This window comes from Tupaia chinensis, unplaced genomic scaffold (genome assembly GCF_000334495.1).
Source record: "Tupaia chinensis unplaced genomic scaffold, TupChi_1.0 Scaffold000410_1, whole genome shotgun sequence".
Classification (NCBI taxonomy): Eukaryota; Metazoa; Chordata; class Mammalia; order Scandentia; family Tupaiidae; genus Tupaia; species Tupaia belangeri.
This window is the reverse complement of record NW_006159915.1, coordinates 2,704,231-2,719,700: the sequence shown is the minus strand read 5'-3', so window position 1 is coordinate 2,719,700 and position 15,470 is coordinate 2,704,231. Positions and strand designations below refer to the sequence as shown.

Here is a 15,470-nt window from a genome sequence, read left to right as displayed (position 1 = left end):
GCTGAGCCATGAAACTTTTGCTTATTGTGGTAGACTTTTATATCTTTTTTCAAATTGGAACTCGTGTGCATCTGTGTGCGTGTATGTAGTTTTGCAGTTTAAACTATTATTACGTAACTTACAAATGCCCCGCATTTCTCTGCTTAGGCTCTCTTTATATTTCCTGCTTGCTGAATTTTTTGAGTCCTGTGCACTATTCATCTTTACTTCTTGTAAACACCTCTGCCACCTAGTGGACTATTTGAAGCCATTCATGCTGGATGTGGTTAACCACCCAGTGTAGTGTTTACATGCCACCGGAAGTAGCATTGCAGATGTTTGCAGAAGCTATGTTTCTATGTTGATCTGTGCTAAGATAAATTGAGTAGCCAGCCATGTGAAATGTATCTTGTTCCCTGGAATCTTCACACACAGAGAGAAGGGCTTCTAAATCCTATGTAACTGTTTTGGTTGGGTTCATTGAGACAGGCTGTAGGGTGTCCCATAAAAAGTACAAGGAAAAACTCTTAGCACTAGGGATTAGATTCTTGAAGAAGTAGCCTGGATCCTTGGTTGTTGCCAGTAGGAGGTGATGATACTCCTGGGAAGAGAGATGAACTGAGATGAATTGTCAGATGTCCTCCAGCTGCCCTGGGCTCCGATTTTGCTCCAATTCTCTCGTTATAACTCACTTTGACCCTTGTTCAGTTTTCCTTCTTGCTTCCTGACTTGGCTCCTTATGGCTTGTCCTGGTTGGCCACACCTGAGCACTCTGATGTAAGGTTGGAAGCACAAAGGTCAATAGAGAAGTAGTCTACTTACTAACAACCACTTATACCTGGCTTGTCATTTTTCATTATTGTAGTAAATCCTTTTTTTTTTTTTGTCGGTGCAATGGTAAATATATTGATAGCTAGAAATTTTAGTCAATGCATTTAACTTCAAAGGAAACATGAGGGTCATAGATATGGTGGTCGTTAGGATGGGAAAGCTGACAACCGCACCTGCAGGTCTAACATACACACCTATAAGTGTATATGCAGCCAAAGAAGAGGAATTCAGAAAGCAGCTAGTGAAACCAGAGCAGCTCCCCATACTTACTGTACCGCCTCTCCAATCTAAATATGTTGAACAGCAGCCTGGTCGTTTACAAACAGGCTTTGCTTCCATCCACACTACAACTAGTTGTTAAATTAGCTGGTGCAATGGTGTTTATATCTTTGTGAAAAAATGGGATAATAGATACAGTACAGTTTGGAAAAGATGCATATGTCTATCTGAAGAATGCTCCTCAAGATTTTCTTCAGAGAATGGGAGTGATTACTGTTTCAGGATTGGTGGGCTTTGTTTTAGCGAAAAAAGGACCTAGGTTGAAGAGAATTGCTTATCCAATGGGACTGGCCACTTTAGGACCAACTGTCTGGTATCCAGTTCAGTCAGTAATAATTGCAAAGGTAACCAGAAAGAAGGCATATGATACAAGTCAGCAAATTTATGAAGCAGTTAGATCATTGTGGACAAAAAGAAACCAAAAAGAGTCACTTCCTGAACCTAAGGAAAAACCTAAACTAGGAAGCTCTGCTGAAGTAGAAACACCTGCAGAAACAACTCATATCCTGAAAGAGTCGGTGCCTTTGCCAGCAGGACTCAGCTCTGAAATAAAGACCAAATCAGAATCAATCTCAGGTGCTACACAGTTTATGCCTGACCCCAAGCTCATGGATCATGGGCAATCCCATCCAGAAGATGTAGATATGTCCAGTACTAGAAGCTGAAAACAACTGCATAGGGACTGCATAGAGAACTGCAAGATGCGTGAAACTGCAAATGATGATGAAAAACTTCATGTAATGGGTAACTGCCATATAGAGTGTTACTAAAGTTTTTCCATTACATCTTCAAATATAAAGTCTGACCAATCACATAAGTGATCAAAACACAAGCTATTAATGGGGACCAGCAGTTAGCGTAATGGCTATGTAGCTGGACTCCCATGTAGTCGACTGCAGTTCGAGTCCCGGACCCGGTGGCTTAAACTCACGCCGGGTGCGTGTATGTGCGTGCCCAAGATCCCGAGAGGAGAATGGAGGAGAAGGGATTGCGGCGTGGCCATCCCCCCTGGGGGGTGATGTCTTGCTTTCTGTCTCTCTGTCTCTGTCTGGCGAGCGCCCACGCCCTATAGCAAAAACCTCTCCAAAAGAAAGAAAGAAAAAAAACGCAAGCACAATCCAAATAATATTAAATGATTGATGAGACACAGGTAGAAGTATTAGAATGCATTTGACTTCTAAAGGTATTGACTAAAAATCAAAACAGAATGAATGAAGATATAAATACCAACGAGACTAAAATCTGATAATCCCCATGTATATCTGTATATATATGGCATAGATATATACACACATATATACATTTATATCTGTTCTAACTTTTCTGATTTTATGTCAGTTAAATTAGATTGGTATGTGGAAAGGTGTTTCCTTCTTTTTTTTATTTCTCAGAACTGGAATAAAATATCCATATTTTATGGCAAAAAAGGAAATAAACGAATATATTACATGGAAAAAATTACTGATGAATACAATTAAAAACCAATTTTCTGGTATAAGTATGATTTATTAAACAAAAATAGGACCACATTATAGGTATTTTCTTTTATGACATAATGCTCATTTCCCATATCATTTTTAATGTTTCCCTGCAACACAACATTATTTTTTTCCAGTGACTGCAGAATAATCCATTGTAAATATATTCTATTGATCGGTTTCTTACTGTGGACAAATTTAGGTGTTTACTTTTTTCTCTATTTTAGTAATATTATACAAACATCTTTGTATATATAGATTTGGTGGACCCGCGATATTTCCTTAAGATAAATGCTTGAAATTTAATTATATATCGTCATATATATGTTTTTAATTAATTTATTTTAAATTTGCGATAGGGCATGTGCACTCGCCAGAGAGAGAGATAGTGAGAAAATACTCCCCCGTGGGGGATGACCACGTCGCAATCCCTTTTCTTCTAGTCTCCTCTCAGGATGTTGGGCATACAGTCACAAGGTGTATTTTTCAAGCTGCTGGTCTAAGGACTCACATGGCAGGTTGGCCATGTGAGACTCAACTTCCTTAACTACCATGCCAACTGGCTGGTTATGTATATGTATGTGTGTGTGTGTGTGTGTGTGTGTGTGTGTGTGCATACATATATACACATATGTATGCATATACAGTTTTTTTCTTTCTTTCTTCCATGACTGAGAGAGAGAAAACTCCAAATAGAGTTTTGATGCTGTGATCCACCCATAGCCAGTAGCCAGCCCTAGATTATGAGCAAATGTGTCCTGGGCATACTCAGGAAGCTCTGCGGACTTGAACCAGGAACCTTCCCATGTGGGATCACCTGGCAGAGCACCATATTTTCCCTTGTGCCACTGCCTTCAGAATTATATATTTTTGAGGCAAGCACTCACAGATGGACACATATCTTTAATAATATTTCACAGTGCATCTGTTTCCATATTTATAAGTAAAATGAGGGATTTAACATTTTTTGTGAGAAAGAGCACTCTGTTTGGACAAACTTTGATTACAATCAATCAGAATGAGCAGAAAACTCATTATATGGTTTCTTTTAAAATTGAACAAGCAAGTCATGGTTCTGATTTTTTACTGTTTTATTCCTTCTTCTTTGATTTGTTTTTTGTTTATTTTTGGATTTTTGTTTGTTTGTGATCCAAAAAATTAAAAAAAAAAATTCCTGAGACAGAATCTTTTCCTTTGCCAAACTCTCTTGCAAAACTGTTGATACATGAAACAATAGAGCATGTAAAATACCATGTCACTCCTCTTACATGGAAAATGTTACTAGTTTGTTTCATTTGATCATTTTCCTACAAAAAGTTTATTAAAAGCTTCTCAAGCATATCTGAAATTGAAAACTAAAACAACAACCTCAGCATGTAAAGTGAATGTATAGATTTGCTCAACCCTTCTGTAATGGCACCAGATAAAATCCAGCTTGTAAAACAAGGTAACAGTTAAAATTATTCCATACCAAATAAAAGGAGCCAGCTCTCTATGCCAACTCATAAATATTTCCATACACGTACTCTTTCCAAGGGATAGTCTTCCAGTTGCAATAAACTCCAAGCTGTTGCATATTTTGCGGTTTCAGTAATTTTGCCTATATATGATTAGCACTTTGAAGATGGTATCCTTAATTTAGTATACTAATTTTTCTTATGGAAATGTGCTTTTCAAATATTAGATATTACAGTTCAGTAGGCTATATTCCAAATCTAAAAACTTCCACATTAATAAAATGGTAAGTACTTTGCAATCTTCCAGAGATAAGCCCATAGGGAAGAGCTTCAGATATAATGGTTATAGTAAGAAAAACTAGTAAATTCATCAAAACCCAAAATTAGCACAATCATCAACCTCAAAACAGCGAAAGCTCAAACATTTGGTTCTAAATAAATGCAAACAATCTGATGTCCTTAGTTTCTTTTTTCTTTTCTTTTTCTTTTTTTTTTTTTTGAGAGGTTTTTGCTATAGGGCATGTGCGCTCGCCAGACAGACAGAGAGAGACATAGAGACAGAAAGTGAGAAATCACCCCCAGGGGGGATGGTCACGCCGCAATCCCTTTTCCATTCTCCTCTCAGGATCTTGGGCACGCACGCACACGCGCCCGGCGTGAGTTTTAAGCCACTGGGTCCGGGACGTGAACCGCGGTCAACTACGTGGGAGTCCAGCGACATAGCCATTATGCTTACTGCTGGTTCCCGGCATTAACAATTTTTGAAGTCCTCTCAGTGATCCTAACAGACATCCGACAGTTGAGAACCTGCAGGTATTGAGAATCATGAGAAAAACAGGCGGCCAGTTTGATCCAGTCCCGTTAGTCTGCCATTAGTTGCTGACCCATGACCTTCTAGGATGTCCAGCGACATAGCCATTATGCTAACTGCTGGTTCCCTCCTTAGTTTCTTGTAGCAACTTTTAATGGTTCTGTGCTTTGAATAACACATCCCATGAAGATGCCCTGTGACTCTCTGTAATTCTGCTTGATCTTTATTGTCAGTTGCTTTATTTTTAATATTTATGATGTGATGAAAGTTTATATTTATTGAGTGCCTACTATTTTCTAGCATTGGTCATAGTACTCATTAATTTTCACAGTAACTTTGTGATGACATTATCACTATTATACATTTAAAAAATGAAAGTCAGAGGTGTTAAGTGATATCACCAATGTCACATAGCTTGGAAGCAGCACAACCAGGGTTCAGAGTTTGGACTGGAGGAAATAAGATACTTGAGAGTAGGGTATTGTCTGAAAAAAATAAATTGCAAAATGGAGAACTAGTACGCATTGTTTTACCTAATTTTTGTTCCAATTGCTTTTGTTTTGTTTTTTGGTTTACATGAGAACTGCAAGTGAAACAGCAAAATAAATCCTAAATATATGCCAAACCTGAACTAAAGCTCCTGTTTGTTTGTTTTAAGATAGAATCTTGCTCTGTTGTGATCTTCCTGTCTCAGCCTCCCAAATAAACTGAGACTTCAGGTGCGTACCACCATGGCCAGCTTGTTCAGACAGTCTTTCAATGTTGCGCAGGCCAGCCTTGAGCTTGTGAGTCTCCCCCCTCAATCTCAGTTACTGGGACTATAGGCACACACCATAATACCCAGCCTTTAGGTTGGACCAGGTATTGAACCTAGGCCTCCCATGTGGTTTCACCATGTAGGGTATAATGTCTCAGAAGTGCACACCATCATGGCTGGGATACTACTGTTCTTATATTTTCTGTTGGTGCTTATGAAATCTAAATTTGGAAATAATGATCAGAACCGTAAAGTTACTGAAAGGTTAAAGATCCTTTCTGGTGATGCCAGTGGTGCTTTCAAATAAGTATTTCATATTACTTCAATCATGCTTTAATGACTATACCATCTATTCTTTTTTGAAATTTATTACCATTCACGTTCCATTAGAAAATCATTTTAAATTAAGGGCCCTGTTAAAATGAAAAGTCTATAGGCTGTAAGAAGTTAATAAATCAGAGAATATTCTTTTGCATTTCACCAAGGATCTATATACATAAAGATTAAAGTATAAATTACCCAACGTTTTCATTTCTTTCCTGTCCTCTTTCACAGCATAGCCATTACCAAGTGTAGAGACTATACTCTTTTAGCCTCTTCCAAGGAACTTATGTCTCCTGAAGTGTGTCCAGTAATGAAAATACTTTACTTATATTTGAAGCCAGAGCAAAAGCTGTCCATGCCAGGATGAATCAAGTACCTGCCAACCATATTCCAAGGATCCAGAGAGTTAGTAAACTGTCTCTGTGACAAAACTCAGGTGAATTCCTGATGCCTGGAACATGTACCTTATAAATTGTTTGGTTAAGTGTTGAATTTCTATCCTCATTCTATTTCTCCAAACAAATGGCATTATTGCCCAAAGACTCGAAATGCCAAAACAAACTAGTGCCAGTGGAAAATTCAACTAGTGACGAGTATAAGATTAATCATCAAGGAAATGAATAGCCTTGGTTTGATGCATAGGAGTTTAAGAAGAAAAGCAGCATTTCTGAGCCTCAGCATTGTGAGCAGGCAGTATGTTAGTTTTTCTTAGCAGTAATATTAGGGAACAGAAAGAAAACTGGATTTGTAGTGCAAAGAACTGAGCTTTTAAAGAGGAGAGTGAGGGGGAGCAAATGTTTCCTGAGAATTTGTTCAGCAATAGATGCTGAGTTAAGGGTTTTTACATTTGATTTCATTCGATTCTCATAACACAGGGTTCAGAGAATGTTAGAGGTTCGTCGGAGGTCAGAGCTGGAAAGTGGCAGAAGTAGAATGTAACTGTACATTCATCTCAACCTGGAGCTCCTCTTCCTGCCACCCACGTATAAACAGGATTATAATCATACTCAGTTTATCATAGAGAAAGATAAAAATCCAATCCTTTCCCTCAAGGCGGCCTTTGAGTGTCACCTATGTCAAGAACCATTTGAAATGCCTCAGTCCTGTTCTAGAATGATTGAACCAGAATCTTTGGAAATGACCTTGGGATGCAATAATTTAACAAGTCCCATATACATGCCTTAGTACACACATAAAGGTGGAGGGTATGCTAAATACCTCAATTTTATTATTATGTAATGCATACATTTATCAAAACATCACACTGTACCCCATAAATACACAACAATTATTACAGGTCAGTTTATAAAAACAAAAAGAAAAATTTGAGGGTTGCTCCTTTAAAAGAGGGTTTTGAAGACCAACAACCCCAACCCCATAAAACAAGTCCAGAGAAATACATAAATGTTCACTGTCAAATAAGGACAGGGCTCTCTTGCTCAAGGTTGACAAAATTATTATTTTTTTAAAAATGAAATATTTTGTTGAAGCCACATGCATATGAGAGACAAAGAGAAGGAGCGAGGGAGGGAGAGAGAGAAAGAGAGAGAAGGGAGAGAAGTGAGGAAATGTCTTCAACAGAGTCTGCCCACATCACAGTCCCAGACCTCTTTCCTCAGCCCTCCAGAATCCTGGGTACCTGCACGTGTACCTGATGAGTTTGCAGTCTGACTGAGGATCTGAATTTGTGATTGGCCGTATGGCTTCCAGCCTTACACAACACTTTTGTTACCACTGCATCATAGAAACTAGGCCTCATCTCAGAGATTTTCTGATTTCCCTTTCGTTTTCTTCTTTGAGCCATTGGTTATTTAGGAGTATGTTATTTAATTTCCAGATATTTGTGCTTCCTTCAAATATTTTTCTGCTGTTAAATTCTGATCTTATTTTTTTTGTGTGATCGGAGAATATGCTTTGCATTATTATTGCCTTTTAAAATTTATTAAGGTTTGTGTTATGGCCTAAGAATATAGGGTAGCCTGGAGAATGTTCCATGTACACTAGAGAAAAATGCATATTGTATATTAAATGTTCGATAGATCTTTTAGGTCTAGTTTGTTTTAACAGTTCTGTTCAAGCCTCTGTTTTCTTTTTCATCGTCTGTCTAGATGTTCTATCCAGTATTGATAGTGGGGTAGTGAAGTTTCCAACTATTTTTGTTAAATCGCCACTTTCTTCCTTCATTGCTTCTTGTTTTGTTTCACATATTTCGGTGCTCAGTTATTAGCTACAGGTATGTGTTGACAAATTAGAACTCTGTCATTAATGAGCATGTAACATCAATTCTTTTCAAAGGATTTTAAGAGAATATTACTAGAATACTATTTCTTTGATTTTAAGATGTCATAGATTGCAAAATTTATTGGTGAAAAAAACATATTAAATGTTGATGTTGATTTCAGAAGTGGCACAGTTTCTAAAAAGGAGTCAAAATAATAGCATTACTATATTTAGCAAGTAGAATTAATTAGTTTTAATTAATTAATTTATTTACCAGTACACTCATACCCCAGCAATGATAGATACCGGAGCATTTCCTTTGCCTCTTTTTCTTTTTGGTGATGGCGATAGCGTGAGGATTGGGTATGTTTATCGAAATGAGCCAGGTCCAGCTTGTCCCTGAACCCTCTTAAAATCTTGTGCAAACAACACTGGCAGGTGGCTCCTTTAATTGTGGCTCTTTGGAGTTAAATGAAAATAATGAAGCAATTTGTTCTGTACCAGTCAGAAATTGTTAGCCTACGTATCTCATTGTGATGAATCACCTGGGTTATTTCCCAGTTTTTATAACACCTGTTCGTTTATTTTTTTTTTCCAGACAAATATGAATACTTCTCCGAGGGCCAGGTTCACTAAAAATTGCAGGTTAAATATTTTAAAATTAGGCAAAACCAACCTAATATTAATTTCACATCTTAAATGCCTCTTATTTACTTTGCTACATTTTGGAGTCAAGGCTAGTAAAAAATAGTCCATATAAAGCTGTAAAGCAAATGAGCTAGCAATCTGTCTGAAAAGGTTAATTTCTCATTTTACTTGATACAATTTTGGATTTTTTTTTTTCTGTCTGAAATGTGTGCAGCTGAGCTGATTGTTTTTAGCATAAACAAACATAGAACTAAAATTATTGCCAGTGGGTAAGGGCCAAACTTCTCGGAACCACTCATCTTTTTGAAAGCGATTACAGAGCTTACTCAGGGATAATTGGAGTCAAAGCATGCTTTCAAAGGTTCTTGCTTTGTTCTTCCTGCTCCTCTTAACCCAATTCAGAGGGGATTACTCCACTACAAATAGATGCCAAAAATTCCTTGGAAATAAACAATAAGGCTGGATTGTAAATTTGTCCAGTATGAGTTAGCATATAGTATGGTGCACATAGTTAAAGAAATATATATCAAGTATTTTCAGTAGTGAGAGGTGAGGGCTTGGCAGGTAGCATGAGGTTAAGGCACTGGACTCCCACATGGCTGACTGCAGTTTGAGTCATGGACCTGGCGACTTGCTTTCTCTCTCTCTCTCTCTGTGTCTCTGTGTCTTTCTCTGGTCAAATTAAAAATAATAATAATAAATAAGGTTGAATAAAATAATTCTTAGAAAGAGTGAGAGGTTCTCTGCATCTTTTCTGTTTCATCACTCTCTAGTAGGGTTTCTGTATGACTCTTTGTTCAAAACTATGACCCCAAACTGTATATCACAGTGTGCTTATAAACTATTTTAATAAGGGCTTCATGGTTAGATAATTTTGAGAAAGCGTTGAAACAGTTTTTTTTTTTTATTTTAACTGCAAGATTTTTCAGGGCCTTTTATACAGTTAATAAATTATGAATCTGTAAGTGTGTGTTAGTGTATTTTCCAAATCCAAATTCTTTTCCTCATGAAACACTTCTAATGAGGAGCATCTACTGAAACTAGTGTTCAAGCAGGTCATTTTGGAAAACACTACTGTGGTCTATGAAAACACATTGGAGTATCTAACTTTTAAGACTTCTTTTTTTTTTTTTTTTAGAGGTTTTAGCTATAGGGTGCGTGCACTCGCCAGACAGAGAGAGACAGAGAGACAGAAAGTGAGAAATCACCCCTCAAGGGGGATGGCCACGCCGCAATCCCTTCTCCTCCATTCTCCTCTCAGGATCTTGGGCACGCACGCACACGCGCCCAGCGTGAGTTTTAAGCCACTGGGTCCGGGACACGAACCGCGGTCGACTACGTGGGAACCCAGCAACATAGCCATTACGTTAACTGCTGGTCCCCCATCTTACTTTTAAGACTTCTTTGTTTATGTTATTTGTGTAGTGACAAGATCAAATTATCCTCTCTGAAGGCACACAGATTCAAACTTTCCCAGACTCTGTATCCTCATCTTTCTCTGTTCAGGAAGTTCATAACAAACAATGGTTTACTAAATTGTGCTTTAGAGACTTGCACAAAAGATGGACACTCTCTCTCTCTCTCTCTCTCTTTTTTTTTTTCCTTTTCTTTTTGGAGAGGTTTTTGCTATAGGGCACGTGTGCTTGCCAGAAAGACAGAGACAGACAGAGAGAAAGCAAGACTCTACACCCTTATACACACCCCCATCTGGGGAGGGGATGGCCACACTGCAATCCCTTCTCCTCCATTCTCCTCTCGGGATCTTGGGCATGCATGCACATGCACCTGGCGTGAGTTTAAGTCACCAGGTCTGGGACTCAAACTGCATTTGGCTACATGGTCCTGAGAGCAGTTTTTTTTTTTTTTTTTTTTTTGGAGAGATTTTCACTGTAGGGCGCGTGCGCTCGCCAGACAGACAGAGAGAGACATAGAGACAGAAAGCGAGAAATCACCCCCCAGGGGGGATGGTCTCGCCGCAATCCCTTCTCCTCCATTCTCCCTGAGAGCAGTTTTTAAAGAGAGTTCTACAGTTGGGTGAGTCCTTAACATAAGACCTTACAAAATTGCTGGTGAATCAAGTTCCTCACAGTGGTCTTTCTTTTTCTTTTTTTTTTTTTTTGGAGAGGTTTTCGCTATAGGGCGCGTGCGCTCGCCAGACAGACAGAGAGAGACATAGAGACAGAAAGCGGGAAATCACCCCCCAGGGGGGATGGTCACGCCGCAATCCCTTCTCCTCCATTCTCCTCTCGGGATCTTGGGCACGCACGCACACGCGTCCGGCGTGAGATTTAAGCCACCGGGTCCGAGACGCGAACCGCGGTCGACTACGTGGGAGTCCAGCGACATAGCCATTACGCTAACTGCTGGTTCCCCTCACAGTGGTCTTTCTTAAGTTAAGGGGCTACACAGGATTTCTAGGTGAAAATTTCACCTTATGTTTTAGAGCCTAGACTAACAGCTGACTCTTCATCACTGCTGGAAGAGTACTGTCTTGCTTGGGAGACTGTGGCTCACCTTAAATAATTTACAGTCCTGAGTTGCCTCTGAACCCTCAAAAGGAAAAACGTCACCTGGATAGGATAGCTATCTTTGTTTCATAATGTATTTTTCTGAATGGATTTTACAGAAAACCAAATCTATCTCAGGAGTTGGAAGAGTGTTTGAAAACATTGAGGTATAGAATTTTAGTAAACACAGGTGAATTAATTTGTTAGGACTGTACCCTGTACTCCATTTTGGGTGGTTTCAACAAGAGGAATTTATTTTCTCACGGCTCTGGAGGCTATTACTTGAGGCAAAAGTAACTGTATACATACATATTTATCTAATTGATAAAATGATTAACTTGAAGACTAGGTCCCTTCTATTTTCCTTTAGCACTATCTAAAATGGTTTTTAAATTTTATTTGTTTTATTTGGCTTGGTGTTTGACAGGGTTATTTTGGGAAGGGGACATAATGAGGTGGTTGTATTTGTTTCCAGGCACCCTTTGCAGAGGAATGCCAGATATAGTCATTCTCAGGATGGGGATGGCAATAACAAATACGGGCCAATATAAATAATCTAGGTTTTAAAGCAGATATTATCATGGAATATGAAAGGTAAAATGGAATCATTTAGTTCAATAATATCATTAAATGCCAGTAAGTTAGTGGCCATCTCAGTAGGTTGTAATGTGACTCAGTGTGTAGAACAGAGAGCACTGCAGCCCCTCCTTTGATGGGGCTCATCGGCTGTTTATGGAAATATAAACAACACAAAGACAGTAGACAACGCACTCAACTCCTGCTTTTATTGGAACTGCCCTGTGCATCACAGTCTAGTATGTTCATTCAAGATTGCACTAAAGCATCCTCTCAAAATTCTTTCCTGTCAGTATCCCTGCCTTTCTTTATCCCTTGCCACTTCAAGATGACATCACCCCTAGGACGTGTCCCTGTTCTCACATCTGTATTTGATTCCTCCATGGGGCTTCAGAGCCCCAGTGACCTGCTTAAAAGCTGAAAATGATTTTACCAACTTATCACAATTGACTAATCATGGAAACTTACATTCATGTTAAATAAATCCTAGATGTCAGTTATCAATACAAAACATTTTGAAATGTATTTTGGCAGAGGATTCTGTGTATGCCTAAGAACTTTAACCAAATTTAAAAAGTAAAGGTTTAATCAAATCGATAACAAAATCATACTTTTTTCTGTGAAGGAAAATCTAACATGAAAATATTACAAAAATTCCTTCATAAAACATAAAAAAATAATGATCGAAAGTTGGACTGTAGTGTGAGAAGGCTTTAGAGGTAGAGACAAAGAAATAGTAGTGAAATTATGTATAGTAGATGAATTGCTCAATAATAAGCAAGTAAATATCAAAAAGGAAATATTGAATCTAGAAAGAATTTTCAGTATGCATAGCCATTACGTTATAAGTGATTTTAATTTTATGAACTTCTGGGAAATTTAACTCCATAACTTTCTGGTTAATTCTATAAGAAGATTATTATCTTGACCTAAAATATTCTATGCTGCAACTATTAATTCAGTGCTTAGTATTATCAATTTTCAATGAAAATAATTGGTAATTTTAATCTAAAATGTCCTTCCTAGATTTCCCTAAGTGTGGGAGGCTGTGCACCAGCGAATATTGCTGATTTCTCAGAAAACAAACAATTACACAATGCCAAAGGCCACAATTGGTTCCCTTCAAAAAACCTGACCTTCGAAACCATACTCTGATTGGCCACTAGAATCCCTCAGATTTGCATATCTGGCACCTCATGATTGGTCCAAAAGCAGCCAATCATAACCCACCTTTTACAACCAATCATAACCAACCTTTTACAACCAATTATGGCCCACCAGTGTGTATGTAACGATCCCTGGCCCACAAAATCCAGACGACCAGGAAGACGACACAGACGACCCGTGTATGTAACGATCCCTGGCCCACAATCTCCAGACGACCAGGAAGACGACACAGACGACCCTGAAGAGCTGACACCGTGTCATCTCTGGATGACCCTGAAGAGTTGTGACACTGCGTCATCTCCGGGCTGTACCGTGCTGCTCACAATAAACCGATGACCCTGAAGACATTGTGTCGTCTCTGTGTTGTAACACTGTGTTGCTTGTCCCGGCTCTCACTCCTTCCCTCAGGAAACCTGTTTGACTGTCCCCCCAGGTCGGGACACCTAAGAAAGAACACAATTATAATATCACCAACTTATTGCCAGTAAAACATGAGAAAAGAAAAAAAGGCACAGAATAGAGTAATATCATTGGATACCAAGACATGTGTTTACCTACAGAAATTTATATCCTAAGTTACACCAACTTTGGCCATGAAATAAATAAATTTTCTTTTTAATACCATTAACTTGTTTTTTTTTTTTCTTTTAATTGCCATAGGGCATGTGTGCTCGCGAGAGAGAGAGAGAGAGAGCGAGAGAGAGAGCGCATCTTTTGATGCTGTGTGGTCATGCTGTGATCCTTCTTCATTACTCCATCCTGTTGGAATTTTGAGCAAGCATGCACGTTTTTCTGGCTTGATGTATTTTTCAAGCTGCTGGTTTTGAACTGCAGTTGGCCATATGGGATTCGAGTCAGTCAACAATTAGACTACAGGGTCAGATCAATACAATGAACTGTTTTTGTTTGTTTTGAGAGAGATTTGTGCTATAAGGTGTGTGTACTCACTGGAGAGACAGAGAGACAGAAAGTGAGAAATCACCCCCGGGGGGGATGACCATGCCACAGTCCCTTCTCCATTTTCCTCTCGGGATCTTGGGCATATGTCCTGACCTGCAGGACAGTAAAATAGTCACCTGGGGGAGGGAGCAAAGAAAGGGGACCACAGACAAACAGGGGAGACAAGACGAGGTCTTCAGTTTATTGAGGAAGAATGGCAAGTTATATATAGGCTGGTGGGCATTGATTGGTTGCGCGAAATGCAAGAAAAGTATTACAGCATGGACCAATCATTGGTGTCCCGGAAGTTGCAAATAGGCATCCAGCCACCAAGAGGCATGTTATCTCTCTCTTGCCTATTGCCTAGAAACCTATATAGCCTGGAGAAGAACTGTTGGTTACATAGTTTCTGACAGTTGGTCACATGATTTCTGGGGAATGGTTTGCTCAGTGAGGAAGTGAAAGTGAAACCCAAAGGTTTCTAAGATGGCGGATAGCTCTTAAGATGGCGTCTGTATGCAGTGCCCTCCACAGGCATACACGCACACTACCCTGGTGGTGTGAGTTTCAAGTCACTGGCCATGTGGGAGTCCAGTGACATAGCCATTACACCATCCGCTGCTCTGTATGACTAAACTTTATATGTGCATTTAGGCTGTTTTTTATGTAATGTCAACAAATCTCAGAAAAAAAATCTCATAGTAGTCATTATTATTCCATGTAACATATGTTATGAAAAACAGGATTAGTTACTTGCTCTCTACTAATCCATCAGGGGTGATGTAAATTTTTGTTTTATTTCATCTTTTCATTCATTGATGCAGTACGGTGAATCAATATAGTAAGAGCTTTAAAATATGATGTATAAGCCTTAATAATCAGTAATAATATCCACATAAGGAAAAAGAAGTTAAATTATAGGCTACATTGAAACTTAGATTCCATGAGTCCACCTCATTTACTGATTTTTGTTTCTCATTTTCTTAGTTCAAAGACATATATTTAAAAAAATACAAAAAATGCGAGCTGAAATAACAGAATAAAATATTTATAGTCTTAGCCACCAGTCAAATAAAGCTCTTCTTCCTCCTCCTCCTCCTCCTCCTCCTCCTCCTCCTCCTCTTCTTCTTTCTTTTAATTAAGGTTTTTCCCATAGGGTGTGTGCACTTGCTGTTAATTAAGGTTATTCCCATAGGGTGTGTGCACTTGCTGGAGACAAAGACAGTGAGAGGGAAAATGAGAAATCACCCCCCAGGGGAGATGGCCATGCCAGAATCCCTTCTCCATTCTCTTCTCGGAATTTTGGGCATGCATGCACATGATCTGGTGTGATTAACAAGCCGCTAAGTATGGGATTCAAACCAGGGTCAGCCATGTGATAATTCAGCCCCTTAACCACCATGCTATCTGCTGCCCCTAAAACCATTCTTAAGCTTTTGAAATATTCTTTTATATATATATATTTTATAGACAATAGTTTAGTATCTATATATATAT

General features: G+C 38.8%; 1 pseudogene; it reads left to right on the top strand.

The window, feature by feature from the left end:
* Positions 1–946: 946 nt before the first annotated feature.
* LOC102495888 (MICOS complex subunit MIC27 pseudogene) lies at positions 947–1,767 on the top strand (annotated as a pseudogene).
* The last annotated feature ends 13,703 nt before the right edge of the window (positions 1,768–15,470 follow it).